This window comes from Eubalaena glacialis, chromosome 3, assembly GCF_028564815.1.
Source record: "Eubalaena glacialis isolate mEubGla1 chromosome 3, mEubGla1.1.hap2.+ XY, whole genome shotgun sequence".
Classification (NCBI taxonomy): domain Eukaryota; kingdom Metazoa; phylum Chordata; class Mammalia; order Artiodactyla; family Balaenidae; genus Eubalaena; species Eubalaena glacialis.
In genome coordinates this window covers 41,921,721-41,936,784 of record NC_083718.1, presented here as the reverse complement: position 1 = coordinate 41,936,784, position 15,064 = coordinate 41,921,721, and the positions used below count along the sequence as shown (strand labels likewise).

Here is a 15,064-nt window from a genome sequence, read left to right as displayed (position 1 = left end):
GGAAGTTGTTGCTGCTGCTGCTGCTGTTGCTGTTGTTGTTTTTTTGGGTTTTTTTGCTCTTGGGGCATGCTTTCAGTGCTCCAGTGTTAGGTTTACAACTGTGTCTTAGCTTTCACTCCATGCACGCACAAAGCCTCAAGGTCTGGAAATTAGAAAATTTGAAGATAAGTCAACTGAGATTATCCAGTTTTTATCCAGTCTGAGTGGAAGGAAAAAGAAAAAAATCAAGAAAAGGAAGAGAGCCTCAAAGACCTGTCAGACACCATCAAGCATTCCAGCATATGCATAATGGGAGTTCCAGGAGGAGAGAAGACAGAAAGGTACAGAAAACATTTGAAGAAATAATGACTGAAGACTTCCCAAATTTGTTGAAAAACATTAATATACACATCCAAGAAGCTCAACAAATTCCAAGTAGGATAAACTAAAAGATATCCACACCAAGACACATAGAGTCAAACTGTAGAAAGTGAAATAGACAGAACCCTGAAAGCAGTAAAAAAAACAATTCATCTCATACAAGGTATCCTCAATGAGATTAATAGCTGACTTCTTATCAGAAATCATGGAGGCCAGGAGGAAGTGTAGTGACATATTCAAAGTGCTGGATTGAAAATCCAGTAAAACTACCCTTCAAAAATGATGGAGAAATCAAGAAATTTCCAGATAAACAAAAACGGAGAGAATTCACTACTAATTCACCTGACTAAAAGAAATATTAACAGGAGTCTATTAGGCTGAAATGGACACTAGACAATAACTTGAACCACACGAAGAAACAAAGAGCATCAGTAAAGGTAACTACATAGGTAAACATAGAAGTCAGTATAAATGTATTTTAGTTTGTAACTTGTGGTAGGCTGATATAATGCTTCCCCTGGCCCAAAAAGGTCCACATCCTAATCTCCAGAACCTGTGAATATTTTACCTTATATGGCAAAAGAGACTGTAGATGTGATTAAGTTAAGGATCTTGAGATGGGTTATTATCCTGGATTATCTGAATGTACCCAACGTAATCACAGGGCCCTTACAATAGGGAGGCAGAAGAGCAAGAGGCAAAGAGAGAGAGCGCTATATGAAGACGCTATGCTGCTGGCTTTGAAAATGAAGGAAGGGGCCATGAGCCAAGAATGCAGATGGCCTCTAGAAGTTGAAAAAAGGAAAAAAATAAAAAGCAAAAAGGATCTTTCTCTGGTGCTTCCAGAAAGAACACAGCCCTGCTGATACATTTTGGACTTCTGACCTCCAGAACTGTAAGATAATATATTTGTGTTGCATTAAGTTTGTGGTAATTTGTTACAGCAGCAACAGGAATATAATACATAACTCTTTTATTCAGTATCCAATTTAAAAGACATGGAATAAAGAATAACTATAAAATTTGTTGATGAACTTATAATGTATAAAGATGTAATTTGTATGACAATAATAACATAAAGGAGAGGGGAACGGAACAGAGCAAAGTTTCTGTATACTATTGAAATTAAGTTGGCATTAATCTGAATTAGATTATTTTATATTAAGATGTGAATTGTAATCCCCAGGGAAACCACTAAGAATATAACTTAAAAAATAGAGTGAAAGAAACAACAAGGCAATTAAAATGGTATACTAGAAAATAACACAAAATATATGTTGCCTACAAGAATCATAAGTTAGAGTCAAAGATACAAATAGATTGAAAGTAAAATGACTGAAAAAAGATATACCATGCAAACAGAAACCAAAAAAAGAGCTGGAGTGGCTATATCAACATCAGACAAAATAGCTATTAAGACAAAATTGATACCAGAGACAAATAACACTTTATAATTATAAAAGAGTCAATCTATCAAGAAGATATAACAATAAAAGTGTATATGCACCCAATAACAGAACTCTAAAATATAAAGCAAAAAGTAACAGAATTAAAAAGAGAAATAGACAATTCAACTGTAATAGTTGGAGCCTTCAATACTTCATTTTCAATACTGGGTAGAACAACTAGATAGATCAATAAGGAAACAAAAGACATGAACATTATAAACCAACTATATCTAAAAGATATCTACAGGACATTCTACCCAACAATAGCAGAACACACATTCATTTCAAGTGCACATGGAACATTTCTCTATGAATAGACCAGGATAGACCATATATTAGGTTAAAAACCAGTCTCAATAAATTCAGAAAGACTGAAAATCATACAAATTATGTTCTCTAATGACAACAGAATTAAATTAGAAACCACTGACAAGAAAGATTTTTTTGGAAGTTCATAATGTGTAAATCAAACAACACTTTCATAAATACTCAATGGGCCAAAGATAAAACTATGAAGGAAATTAGAAAAAATGTTTGAGATGAATAAGAAGAGAAACACACCATATCAAATCACATGGGATGCAGTGAAAACTAGCTTAGAGGGAAATTGCAGCAGACAATGTCTATATTAAAAAAAAAAAAAAGAAGAAATATTTCAAATCAATAACCTAACTTTCTACCTTAAGAAACTAGAAGAGCAAACTAAACCTGAAGCAAAGAGAAGAAAAATGATAAAGATTGGAGTAGAAAGACTACAAAAAACAACAGAGTAAAGCAAAAAACTGAAAACTGATTCTTTAAAAAGATCAATGAAACTGACCAACTTTTAGCTAGAGTGACCAAGAAAAAAGAGCACTCAAATTACTGAAGAAGGTATGAAAGAGGGGTCATCATTATTGAACTTCCAGAAGATTATAAGGAAATATTACCTACAATTCAACAAGTTAGATAATATAAATGAAACAGAAAAATTCCTAGAAAGACATAAACTACTGAAATTGACTCAAGAAGAAACAGAAAATCTGAACATCTATAACAAGTAAAGACTGAATTAGTAATAAAACTAAACAAAACAAAGCTTCCCACAAAGGAAAGCCCAGGCCAGAATGGCTTCACTGGTAAATTCTACCTGTTGTGGATTGAATGTGCCCTCCAAAAGATATGTATAAGTCCTAACACTTGTTACCTATGAATGCAAAGTTATTTGGAATCAGGGTCTTTGCAGGTTTATTAAGATTTACGTTAAGATGAGGTAAAAGAGAAGCATGGAACAAATTCTCCTTCAGAGCCCTCAGAAGGAACCAACCCTACTAACATCTTGATTTCAAACTTCTTAGCCCCCAGATCTGTGAAAGAATAAATTTCTGTTGTTTTAAGCCACACAGTTTGTTACGGCAGGCTTAGGAAACAAATACACTGCCAAATGTTTAAAAACCATTCCACATAATAGAAGAGGAGGGGGACTGCCCTGGCAGTCCAGTGGTTAAGACTTTGCCTCCAATGCAGGGGATGCGGGTTCGATCCCTGGTCAGGGAACTAAGATCCCACATGCCTCCCGGCCAAAGAACCAAGACATAAAGCAGAAGCAATATTGTAACAAATTCAATAAAGACTTTAAAAATGGTCTACATTAAAAAAAAAACTTAAAAAAAAAACAGAAGAGGAGGGAACACTTCCCAGTTCATTCCTTGAGGCCAGTAATACCAAAGCCAGGCATAGACGTCACAAGAAAAGAAACTACAGGTATATTTCTCTTATGAATATCACAAACATCCTCAGTTCACTAAAATACTACCAAACCAAATCTGCAACATATAAAAAGGATTATACATCATGACTAAGTGGAATTTATCCTAGGACTGTAACATTATTTAACATATGAAAATCAGCCAGTGCAATACATCATAATAACAGAATAAAGGACAAAAACCACATGGTCATCTCAATAGATGCAGAAAAAACATGTGACAAAATCCAACATCCTTTCATGATAAAAACAGTAAACAAAACTATGAATAGAAGGGAACTTTCTCAACTTGATAAAGCACATATATGAAAAACCTATAGATAATATCATGCCTAGGTGTCAAAGACTGAAAGCTTTCCCCCTAAGAACAGGAATAAGACAAGGATGTTTGCTTTCAACATTTCAATTCAACATTGTACTAGAGGATCTAGTCAGGGCAATTAGTAAGAAAAACAAATAAAAGGCTGTTAAAAATTATTCTGACACTTGTTAATATAGTAAGGAAAACTTTATTCAGGACTACTGCAATAGGTGTCAAGATTTTCACAACTGGGGAGAGAGATAAGGCTCACCTCCAAATATAGCAAAGACAACTATGGATTTGTAGCCAGTGAGCAGAGTGAGGGAGTCAGTGAATGGAAAATTTCTAAGAAGAGACATCAAGGGTAGGGAAATTCTTCTTAAACTGACTTAACAGCACTACTGCTTAAGGCAGGCCAAAGACTTATATATCAAAAGTGGGGGGATGAAGAACTTGATCAGATATCAAAGTGAGGGGATTCTCCCTAAACTGACTTAGCAGGATTCTTTGCTAAGACTGGGCTGGGCTGAGCTGGTTAAAGACAAGACCACAATCAAGGTAGAGTCCTAGTCAAAAAGAGGGCTCAGGGGAGCCTGATTAAAATTTGGTCAAGGAGAGAGTCTCTGTTAAAGCATTCAGATTGGGGAAAAAAAAAGAAATAAAATTATTTCTATTCACAGATGACACGGTCTTTAACACAGTAAATCCTAACATACATGTTACAAAAAAACACACACACACACAAACACACACAAAAAACATTAGAACTAATGAGTGTGTCTAAGCAAGGCTGCAGAATGTGTGATCAACATACACAAATCAAGTGTAGTTTGACATAGAGAACAGATTGTGGTTGCCAAGGAGGAGGATAGGTGGTGAGGGGGGATGGATTGGGGGTTTGGGTTTAGCAGATGCAAACTATAATATATAGGATGGATAAACAACAAGGACCTACTGTATAGTACAGGGAACTATATTCAGTATTCTGTGATAAACCATAATGGAAAAGAATATAAAAAAGAAGGTATATATATGTATAACTGAATCACTTTGCTGTACAGCAGAAATTAACAGAACACTGTAAATCAACTATACTTCAATAAGAAAAATCAACTGTATTTTTATACACTAGCAATGAACAATCTGAAAACAAAATTAAGAAATAATTCCATTCACAAAACCATCCACAAGAATAGAATATTTAGGAATAAATTTAAGAAAAGAAGTGTAAGACTTGTATACCAAAGGCAGTAAAACATTCTTTTGAAAGAAATTTAAAGAAGACCTAAATAAATGGAAAGACATCTCATATTAATGGATTGGAAGACTTAACACTGTTAATATGGTAATACCTCCCAAAGCAATCAACAGATTCCATGCAATCCCTATCAAAATTCCAAAGGTATTTTTGCAGAAATGGAGAAGCTGATTCTAAAATTCATGTGTAAATATGACCAACAAGGGGTTAATATCCAACATATACAGACAGCTCATACAACTCAGTATCAAAAAACCAAACAACTCCATAAAAAAATGGGCAGAAGACTTGAAAAGACATTTTTCCAAAGACATACAGATGGCTAACAGGCACATGAAAAGATGCTCAACATTGATAATTATTAGAAAAAGGCAAATCAAAACTACAATGAGGTATCACCTCACAGCTGTCAGAACGGCTATCATCAAATGTCTACAAATAACAAATGCTGGTGAGGATGTGGAGAAAAAGGGAACCCTTGTAGCACTGTTGGTGGGATTGTAAATTGGTACAGCCACTACAGAAAGCAGTATGGAGGTTCCTCAAAAAACTAAAAATAGAACTACCATATGATGATCCAGTACTTCTACTCCTGGGTGCGTATATATATGGAAAAAAACAAAAACACTAATTTGAAAAGATAACATGCACCCCAATGTTCATAGCAGCACTCTTTAAAACAGCCAAGACATGGAAGCAACCCAAGTGCTCATCAACAGATGACTGGATTAAGAAGATGTGGTATACACATACACACACACACACACACACACACACACACAATGGAATATTAGCCATAAAAAAGAATGAATTCTTGCCATTTGCAGCAATGTGGATGGACCTAGAGAATATTGTGCTTAGTGAAATAAGCCAGACAGAGAAAGACAAATACTGTATTACATCACTTATATGTGGAACCTAAAAAATAATACAAATGAATGTATATGCAAAACAGATCCACAAATATAGAAAACAAACTTGTGGTTGCCAAAGGGGAGAGAGAAGGGGGGAGAGATAAACTAGGGGTACAAGATCAACAGATACAAACTACTATGTATAAAATAGATAAGCAACAAGGATATACTGTATAGCACAGGGAATTATAGCCATTATCTCGTAATATCCTATAAAGAAGTATAATCTGCAAAAATACTGAATCACTATGCTTTACACCTGAAACTAAGATAATATTTAAATCAACTATACTTCAATAAAAAAGAAAATGTACCAGGACTCAGGATTCTGAACTCACTATTCTTAGTTCAATAGTCATTTACTACTAATAAATCTAAATCCCCATTCTGATTTTCAAGAATCTCTATAATTTGGTTTCATCCTAATATTCAATGTTATACTTTTTTTCCTGCACAGTTTGTAACATCAACGAGGTCCCAAAATTTCTGCTGAGGAAGACTGGGGAAAGCAATTATCGGAAGAGCACTGGTGGGATGGTGATGGGGATGCTGGTGGGAGAGTATCAACAGCTTATCAAGAAAGTGAACACAGGAGCTGGAGGTTGTGTCTTACGCAATTCCCTCTCAAACATGGGGCTCGCACCCTCTTCCTTGAGAGTTCACATTATTATTTGAGGTGCTTCCAGTGGGGGCTGATACAAAATTATGGAGTAAACCCTCAAACCTGCCCATAACACTGAAAAAAATTTACTTTTATAAAATTTGAGGCATATATTTTCAAAATCCCTGAAGCATTTTTGTACAACACAGTTGTGTCCGAAGCTCCCGCCATCTGACTGCACCATCCTCTTCCCTCTCAGCCATGTTTTCAACTCCTCATCATCTAGTAAGTCCTGCTCATTTATTGAAGATTCCCACTGGGCTCCCAGACTTACCCTTTCCCCTAACCTCTTTCTGACTTAAGGGGAATCAAATTTCTACACAAAGGACCCTTCTAACACCCATGGGCACTAAGGTATTTGATTTTCTCACCTCTAATGATTTCTTCCTCCCAATCTCATTATTTCTTGGATCTCAGCATCATCAGAGGCTCTGTTAGCTCTTCACCAAAGTTACTAAGTAAAAATCCCAGCTGCTAAGCACATCCTCTTAGTCATCTGATTTGCTCATTCAACTACTACTCTCACAATACCACTACTTTGACTGGACCTCCATTCCCTTGATGCTAGAATTTTGTTCATCAGCCCGTTCCTGTCTGCACTTCCTCCTCCATCAAGATTCACCATTTCAATCATTCTCTTGCCTTAAACTTCCTTGCTTCTCTCTCTATTCAACATAGTTAATAGGCTGGCAAAATACTAACCATGGATGAATTTAGTAACTCCTTCATTGTACTGGGGAAGTTATCACATTGTCTGGTCATTGTCTGGTTATACTTACAGTCTTGTTATACTTCCCTAGTAAATGCATTTTTCCTTTTTCTCAGTGATTATAAATCATTCATTCTCCTAAAATAACTTGACACCATTTTTTTTCTCCATACTTATCCTTGCTTCCTGCTACGCACACACACGCGCACACACACACACCCCATGTGGAATCTTCCTCAATTTCCTGCCAAAATATCTACAAACTTTCTTACATCTGGATCCTCTCCTCCCTTCTTATCACTGTTATGAGGAGGAATCTCTTTTATTTCAGACCAATTTCTCCACATGTTGTCTAGACTCTATTTCCTCAAACTTTCTTAAAAATAGTGTATGTCTCTTTTTCTCTCATATCCTAAATATCTCTCTTCACTGGATTCTTCTCATCCATATTTAAATATGCCCAAGTCTCACTCCTATTTTTAAAAATCTCTATGTGGATCCCAAACCCTCCTCCAGATACCCTATTCTCTCTTTCCCCCTTTTTCTTCTATGTTTTCCTCATTCAGTGTCAAACCTGGTTAAAGAGTTTGTCTACATTACCCGTATCCTCAGCTCTCATTCATCCCTGAGCTCATGTTCCTACCACTCCACCAAAACTACTTTCATTAAGGTCACTAGTGAGACCTGCATGTTAAATCTAATAGGTAACATTCAATACAGCCAACTACCCTTTCTTGTTTAAAACTCAATCCTTTGTTTCTGTGATACCTCCCTCTCTGTTTTTGTTTTCTTTTCCTGTCTTTCTTTCTAGTTGTGACAGAGACTGCTAATTGTCCACAAGAATCTATTCTTCACTTCCTTTTGGGCACGCGGCTGCCACATTTTTTCAGCTTCTTTTGGAGTTATGTATGGACATGTGACTGACCTCTTGAAAATGGAATATAAGCAGAAGAGGTGCATGCTACTCCTAGGCCCAGGCCTTAAGACACTGGGCATGCCTCTTCCCTATCCTCTTTTCCCCTTTCTCATCACTTGGAATCTGGATGCAACTCAGACCAAGCTTTGAACAATCACAATGATGACACTGTTCTAGAGTAGGAGTTGGTAAAGAACAGTTTGTGGGCCAAACCTGGCCTGAAATCTGTTTTTCTATATCCTACAAGCTAAGAATGGACTTTATATTTTTTAAGGATTGCAAATAAATAAATAAATAAATAAAAGAAGAGGAAGAAGAAGAAGAGTATGTGACAGAGACCATACATGGCTGGCAAAGCCTAAAATACTGACAATCTGGCCCTTCATAGAAAATGTCTGTTGACCTCCTGTCCTAGGGGATATGTGACAGAGCAACACAATGAAAGAAACATGGACCCCTGAGGGACCACGTAGAGCAGAGGTTTCCCCTTTATCTGATCTGATTTGCAGGCATCCATCTGGGTCCACCTGTATTGCCCTTATGGAACTCGAGGGCAGGGGAACTGATGCAAACATGTTGATGACAATGCTGCTTACAATGGCAAGCACAGTAAAGTCCTTTACTGCCAGCATCCACTAAACTGTGGCAGCCTAACTTGTCAACTAGCAGGAGGTTAAATTCTCAGCCTCTTCACAGTTAACAGTAACATTGTTTTAAAGATTTTTCTTTTAAACAACATACAGTTTAAAAAAATCCGTATGAGAATCTTTATCTTTCACTAGAGTAGTCAATTACACGTAATGTTATTACTGACACATCTATCATGTTCCTTTGTGCTTTCTATTTTTACTAACTGTTCTGTTCTTTCCTTCCTACATTTTTTTGATTTTTAAAAATCAACTTTACTGAACGATCATTTCAGATATGAGATTAATGTAGCAATTTTAAGTGTACAGGTTAATAAAATTTGATAAATGTATACATTTTTGTGTAACCACCTCCCAACCAATATGCAGAACACTAAAATAATCAGAAAGTGTTCTACTGTGCCTTTTCTCAATCAATTCTCCCATCTCAGACAACCACTGATCTTATTTCTACCACTATGGCCTAGTTTCCTTTTTTTAAACTTTATATAAATGCAATCATATGGTATATTATCTATCTTCTTTTGCTCAGTATGTTTTTGAGATCCAACCATACTGCCCTATCAGTGTTCATTAATTTCTATTATTTATTTGTATTTCATGGCATGACTAGTCAATATTTTGTGTATTCATCTGTTGATGGGCATCTGGGATGTTTCTAATTCTTGGCTAATATTGATAAAGCTTCTATGAAAAATCAGGTACAAATCTTTGTTGAAATGTTTTCATTTCTCTTGGATAAATACCTAGGAATTGCTGGGATATATGTTAAGTGGAAGCTTAATAAGAAACAAAGTGATCGTACTATTTTACATTCCCACCAGCAGTGTATGAAAGTTCCAGGTCCTACACAGCCTTAGCAACAGTTAGTAGTGTTAGTCTTTTCAGTTTTAGATATTCTAGTGATTGTGTAATAATATCTCTTTGGCTTTAATTTGCATTTTCAAAGACAGTTAATGATACTAAGAACTTCTTTCATATGCTTATTGGTCAACTGCATTATTTTCTTTAGAAAAGTGTCTGTTCAAATCTGATGCCTGTGAATTATCATGCTGTTTATCTTTTTATTATTTTAAGAGTTAAAAAATATATATATTCTTGATACAAGTCTTATTGTATTAGGAATATTCTCTTCTACTCTATGAATTGCCTTTTTGTCTTTCATTAACAGTGTCTTTGAAGAGCAGAAGTTTTAAAAATATTTGATAAAGCACAATTGTTTATGATAGTGCTTTCTCTGACTCAAGAAATCTTTGCTTACCCCAAGGTGCTGAAGATTTTCTACTGTTCTCTTCTGGAAGTTTTATAGGTTTTAGATTTTACATTTAGGACTATCATCCATTTCAACTTAATTTTTACATATGGTGGAAGTTCATTTTGTTTCTGACACATATCCAGGTGTTACAAAGACACTGGCTGAAAAATAATCATTACCCATTGCATTACTTTGACAACTTAGTTGAAAATCAATTGTATAAGTCTATTTATGGACCTTCTATTGATCTATCTGGGTATTTAGCCAAGAGAAATAAAAACATTTCAACAAAGATTTGTACCTGAATTTTCATAGAAGTTTTATTAATATTAACCAAGAATTAGTCTATCCTTATACTAATATCATACTATCCTAATTACTGTGCCTCTGGTAGTAAATCTTGAGATCAGGAGTATAAATAGTCCATCTTTTTTTTTCTTGCAAAATTGTTTTGTCCATTTTACCTGCACATTTTAAAATAAATTTGTCACTTCTATTTTCAGCCATGATGGAGTAACAGGAACTAGATTTACTCTTGTTTTAAACAAGTAAAATAACAGACAAAATGAATGTAAAAATAGTTTTTATATAATGGGCAACAGGCAGTGCAGGATAGTCTAGTTTACTGCTTGGAGAGAGTTTCTAAGCTGCAATGTAGGTAGGGAGAAATCAGAGACTGGGGTCTCCGTGAGTTGGGGACACAGTATGGAAAATTTGGGGAGGCCAACGTAACTAAGATTTAACAGGGCAAATTTTAGAGAGTAGAGAGCAGCACAAAGAGATCGTCAAAGATCCAGAAGTCTTCAAAAGATACACCTTGAATCTTCAGCTAAGTTTTGATTAGTGTGCATGCATGTGAGGAAACTACTTATAGCCAAGGAGAGAAGCAATGAAAAGAACCAGGCAGAACAATTCTCAGAACTCACATAAGCCTGGGAATAATTCACACTCTGAACAGCCAAATGGAGAAAACTCATAACATATGGGGCATCAAGTTGAGTAATTAGAAGGATAATGCCTGAGTTGTGGGGTTAAACTAGCCCTAGACTAAAGACTCTCTGGCTTTGTAAAACAAAACTTAAAAGGATCAAACTGTTTGCAAGTAACCTGACTGCATCCAAGAACAAAGCTCAAAAATATTAAAGGCAAAAAAATTTGGCATGCAACAACGGAAAATCCACAATGTCTGGCATTTAATAAAAAATTTATCAGCATGCAAAAAAGAAGGAAAATATAATCCATAATAAGGGAAAACAACCAAGTGACAGACCTAGAAATTACATAGTTGATAGAATTTCTAAAAAAGGACATTAAAATGGCTATTATAAATATACTCCCAGTGTTCAAGACAACAGAAGAATGCATGAGCATGTTAAGGAGAGATAAAGAAGATATAAAAGAGACCCAAATTTAACTCCTAGAGATGGAAAAATACATCTGAGATGAAAAATACACTAAACTGAATTACCAACATAGACAACACTGCAGAAGAAAAGATTAATGAACCTGAAGACATAGCAATAGAAGCTATCCAAAAGCAAACCAGAGAGAAAAATAAAAATAAAAAAGAACAGAGTATCAGCAAGCTGTGGGATAACTTCAAATGGTCTAATACATGTGTACATGGGCCAAAATTAATATTTGAAGAAATAATGGCAAAAAATCCAAATTAAAATTAAATTAAAACTAAAAATCTATAGCTCCAAGGTGTTTAACAAATACTGAGCAAAAGAATAATGAATAAAGTTATACCAAGTAATATAACAATTAGGTGGCTTAAATAAAAAGAGACAATCTTTAAAGTAGCCAGAGGAAAAAATGACATTATATACAGAGGAACAAAGATAAGAATTAAGAAGACTTTTTGTCAAAAACAATGTAAGCCAGAAAAAAATGGAGCAACAATTCTAAAGACTGAAAGGAAAAAAAATAACTATCAACTTAAATGTCTATACCCAGCAAAATATCTTTACAAAACAAAGGCAAAACAGACTTTTTTGAGATGCACAGAAAGTGAAAGAGTTTGTCACCAGCAAACCAGCACTATAAGAAATTTAAAAGATGTCTTCAGGCAGAAAGAAAATGATACCATATGGAAATCTGGATCTACACAAAGGAATATAAAGAGCACCAGAAATGGTAAATATGGAGGTAAACATAAAAGACTTTTTTTCATGTTTTAAATCTCTTTAAAATGTAATTGACCTTTTAAAGCAAAACATAATAACAATGTACTGTGGGATTCATAACACAGAAGCATAACGTATGACAACAGTAACAGAGACTGAAAGAAGAAAAATAAAATTATATTATTATATGGTTATCAGCCTGTACATGAAGTGAAAAATATTACTGCTGGTACAGTATAAGTGAAATATGTACACCATAATGCCTAAATCAGCCACTAAAACAACACAGTAACAACATCAACGACAAAATAGAGATATAGGTAATTAAGCCAATAAAGGAGATAGAATGAAATAACAAAATATTCAATTATTCCAAAAGAAGAAAGAACAAATGAGGAAAGGGGAACACAGAACCAATAGGAAACAAACAGCAAGATGACAGACTTAAACAGAGCCAAATAAGTGATCATAATATTTATTTATTTATTATCTGGTTTGACAAATGACTTCAAGGCAGAAGTGGCTTTAGGGCTATGCTTATCTTTTTGGGGTCCAGTCTTTCCCCTATATTTGAACCTGGTAATTCCTCAAAATTTTATTATCTCTTAAGTGCTTAAGATATTTTTCCATGTTTCATCCAGCTTTATTCAGTTACATTTAGCGAAAGGGTTAATCTAGTTATCCTAGCCCACCATTACCAGTCACGATTACCCTTCTAATTTACAATCTAACAATACTTTTAAATATCCCATGAAATATAAATGTGCAAAAGAGCCTGATGTTTGAAATTTCAGGATTTGTAAATTCAAAAGAAATTAAAGCCTAGAATAGAAATTAATCTTACTTGCAACATACCCATAGCAGAACTGAAAAATTTTCAAGCATCCTAAAGTTACTTTTAAAAAGTGTTTGCTAAGTTTTCAAGAAAAGACATGTCTGTTGGATAAAAGTTAGACAATATTATTTATAAAATTAATCATGATATTAATAATGAGATAAACCTAGAACTGGATGTAATTGGTATGGTCTTCAAAAACTGAATGATTAAAAGAGACAAAGAAGATCCTTATATAATGATAAAGGGGTCAATCCATCAAAAAGATGTAACAATTATAAATATCTATACACCCAACATCAGAGCACCTAAATATATACAGCAAAAACAGAGCTAAAAGAAGAAATAAACAGCAATACAATAATAGCTGGATAATAGCTGGGGACTTTCATACCCCACTCTCAACAATGGATAAATCATCCAGTCAGAGAATCAGCAAGGAAACAGCAGATCTGAACAACATTACAGACCATATGGACCTAAGAGACATATAGAGACCATTCTATCTAACAACTGCAGAATATACAATCTTCTCAAGTGCACACGGAACATTTTCTAGGATAGACCATAGGTTAGGCCCCAAAACAAGTCTTATCAAATTCAAGAAGATTGAAATCATACCAAGTATCTTCTCTGACCACAACAGTATGAAAGTAGAAATCAATAACAGGAGGAAAACTAAATTCACAACTACACAGAAATTAAACAACATTCTCTTGAACAATCAATGGATCAAAGAAGAAATTAAAGGTGAAATAAAGAAGTTTCTTGAGACAAATGAAAATGGAAATACAACATACCAGAACTTATGGGATGTAACAAAATCAGTTCTAAAAGCACAGTTCATAGCAATAAACATCTACATTAAGAAGCAAGAAAAATCATATATAAACAACCTAGTTCTGTGTCTTAAGGAGCTAGAAAAAGTAGCACTGAGCACAAAGTTAGCATAAGGGAGGAAATAATAAAGATTAAAGCAGAAATAAATGAAATAGAGAACAGAAAAATAATAGAAAAGATCAACCAAACTAGGAGTTGGTTCTGTGAAAAGAGAAAACAAAGTTGACAAACCCTTAGCTACACTAACCAAGTGAAAAAAAAAAGAGGACACACTGGGCACCTAGAAGAAATGGAAAACATACAACTTACCAAGTTTGACTCAGGAAGAAATAGAAAGTTTGAACAGACCAATTATTAGTTAGGGGATTGAATCAGTAATCAAAAATCTCCCCATGAAGAAAACCCAGAACCAGATAGCTTCACTGGTGAATTTTACCAAACATTTAAAGAAGAATTAACACCAATACTTCTCAAACTCTTCCAAAAAAATTAAAAGGAAAGACTATTTCCAAACTCATTTTACGAGGTCAGCATCATCCTGATACCAAACTTAGATGAGGACACTACTAGAAAAGGAAACTACAGGGCAATATCCTTGATGAATACAGATGCGAAAATTCTCAACAAAATATTCGCAAATCAAATTCAGCAGCACATTAAAAGAATCATTCACCATGATCAAGTGGAATTTACCCTGGGATGCAAGGATGGTTTAACATATGCAAATCAGTCAATGTGCTACATCACATTAACAGAATGAAAGACAATAATCATGTGATCATCTCAATATATGCAGGAAAAGCATCTGACAAAATCAAACATCAATTCATGGTAAAGACTCTCAACAAATTAGGCACAGGAGGAACATATCTCAACATAATAAAGGCCATAGAAGACAAATCCATGGCTAATATCATACTCAACAGTGAAAGCTGAAAGCTTTTCCTTTAAGATCAGGAACAAGACAAGGTAGCCACTCTCACCACTCCTATTCAACATAATAATGAAAGTCCTAGCTAGAGCAATCAGGGAACAAAAAGAAAT

The 15,064-nt window shown here is 34.7% G+C and overlaps 1 protein-coding gene across 3 annotated transcripts in view; it reads right to left on the bottom strand.

Moving 5' to 3' along the window:
• The window catches only part of SYT14 (synaptotagmin 14), a 149,438-nt gene that overhangs the window by 20,715 nt on the left and 113,659 nt on the right, over window positions 1-15,064 (bottom strand). The window lies entirely within an intron of this gene.